The 2,374-nt window shown below is 35.1% G+C and overlaps 1 pseudogene; it reads right to left on the bottom strand.

Moving 5' to 3' along the window:
* Positions 1,225-1,812, bottom strand: LOC109342292 (annotated as a pseudogene).

The following is a 2,374-nucleotide window of genomic DNA, read 5'->3' on the forward strand; positions in this document are numbered from 1 at the left end:
AACAAAGGGAATTACTCACTCATGATGTAGAAGAGAATCCCAAATTCTAAATTAAAGAATTATAATGTAAAAAAGTGTAAAATCCTTGAGGGAGAACACTTATTTATCCTAACTACAAAATATTAGGTTAAGTCCAACAAAACAAATCTAAAAAATAGGAATATAATATTACATATATGACTTTTTTTGGTCCTTCAATTGTTCTTCGCATAGCCTCAACACTAAATTCAATCTTCTTGCACCCAATCTCTATTCTTTTTTGCTTTAATTCATTCAAACTGCACAACATTGCTAAAAACACTTGCTCAACCCGAACAAAGAGAAATAAAAGCTAAAAACAATCCTAAAGTCCTAATTATGTCCTAAAATGCAAGTTAAATGCAATGCAAATGTAGTATAATTTCACACTTTTCAAATCCCCTCAAGCTTATCTCTTGTTTGTCCTCAAGCAAGTATTATGTAATGAATGAGTCAAATAAAGGATAATTCAAAAAAGAAAAAAAAGGATAGGTCTTACTTTATCATATGACATTGAGGTCTCATATTTCCCAAAATACTTAAACTTTTTAGACATCTGATTGAAGCATTGAGATTATCTTGATACGCCTTACTTTATCATATGACCTTTTTTTAATCAACTTTTTTCCTTACAACACACTTTTTTGTCTAGTCCCTTCTCTTTTTGTATACTTTGTATTTCTTATTTTTTTTCCCTCTCAATGCCCATTACAAACATTTGCAAGCCTTTTGAATTATCCTTTCTTTGACTCATTCACCTTGGCCCATTACAACCATTACAACCATTTAAAGACCTCAATGATACATGTGACATATGATAATGCATGAAAATATGAATATTGAACCTAAAAAATTTAAAATCTATATGGTATACATGTAATGAATGAACTATCTAAATGCAAAATTCCCTCAAGCTTAGAAATTTACATTGTCCCCAATGTAAAAATCTAAACAATAAGAGAAAGAAAAATAAAACTCATGGGTTAGATATGAAGTGTCCTTAACTCATGTGCCAATTATAAGTGTTTGGCTTCATTGGGTGTAGTGGAAGTACTTGCAAAAGAATAGAAAAATGTCCCAAATGGTCATATGTCCTAGATGGACTAGGTACAAATATCCTGGGCAACAACACCTTTTTTTTGTGTGGCCGACACTATATACATCCCCTACAAAGGCTCCAAACTCAGGGATGCATTAAAGCCAACACTAAAACACTAAAATTTCCTCATTCCATATCTCAACTGTTCCATAAGGGTAAACCTTGGTGACTCTGAACGGACCTGACCATCTAGACTTTAGCTTCCCTGGAAAGAGCCTCAATCTGGAGTTGAATAAGAGAACTAGTTCCCCTACTTGGAATTCTCTGTGGAGTATGTGTTTGTCATGCCATCTTTTTGTTCTTTCTTTGTAAGTATGAGCATTCTCATAAGCATCCAACCGTAGTTCTTCCAACTCTTGCAGTTGGAATTTCCTCTTTTCTCCAGCAACTTTCATATCAAAGTTTAGCAATTTGACTGCCCAATACGCCTTATGCTCTAGTTCCACTAGAAGGTGACAAGGCTTACCATAAATAAACCTGAATGGTGACATGCCAATAGGTGTTTTATATGTAGTACGGTAAGCCCATAAAGCATCATCAAGCTTTGAGGACCAATCTTTCCTGCTCTTAGACACTTTCTTCTCTAATATGTTCTTAATCTCACGATTTGATACTTCCACTTGACCACTTGTTTGAGGGTGGTAAGGGGTACCAACTTGATGAGAAACACCTTACTTCTTCAAGAGGTTTTCAAAATGTCTTTCAATGATGTGTGAGCCTCCATCACTAATAACCAACATCGGGACCACAAACCTTGGAAATATGATCTTGGTAAACAGTTTGATGACCATTTTAGCATCATTGTGTGGAGATGAAATTGCCTCCACCCACTTAGAAACATAATCGATTGCCACCAAGATATATTTGTTGTTGTTTAAAGTAGGAAAGGTCTCATATAGTCAACTCCCCATACATCAAATATCTCCACCTCAAGGATGGGGTTCATTGGCATTTCATGCCTTTATGATATGTTCCCCACCCTTTGTCAAGAATCACATGTGAGAACAAAACTCATTGCATCTCTGAATATGTGTAACCAAAATAAACCACATTCGAATGCCTTTGCTATTGTTTTTTAAGTACTGTCATGACCTCCATAAGAGGCAGAGTGGCAACAACTCAGGATCTTTGACACTTCTTCTTCTAGAACACATCTTCTGTAAATACCATCAGCATAGAGTCAATAGAGGTAAGGATCATCCCAGATATACTTCTTCAGATCTGAGAAGAATTTCTTTTTCTGTTGTGGTGTCATTT

This window comes from Lupinus angustifolius, chromosome LG03 (assembly GCF_001865875.1).
Source record: "Lupinus angustifolius cultivar Tanjil chromosome LG03, LupAngTanjil_v1.0, whole genome shotgun sequence".
In the NCBI taxonomy this organism is placed as follows: Eukaryota; Viridiplantae; Streptophyta; class Magnoliopsida; order Fabales; family Fabaceae; genus Lupinus; species Lupinus angustifolius.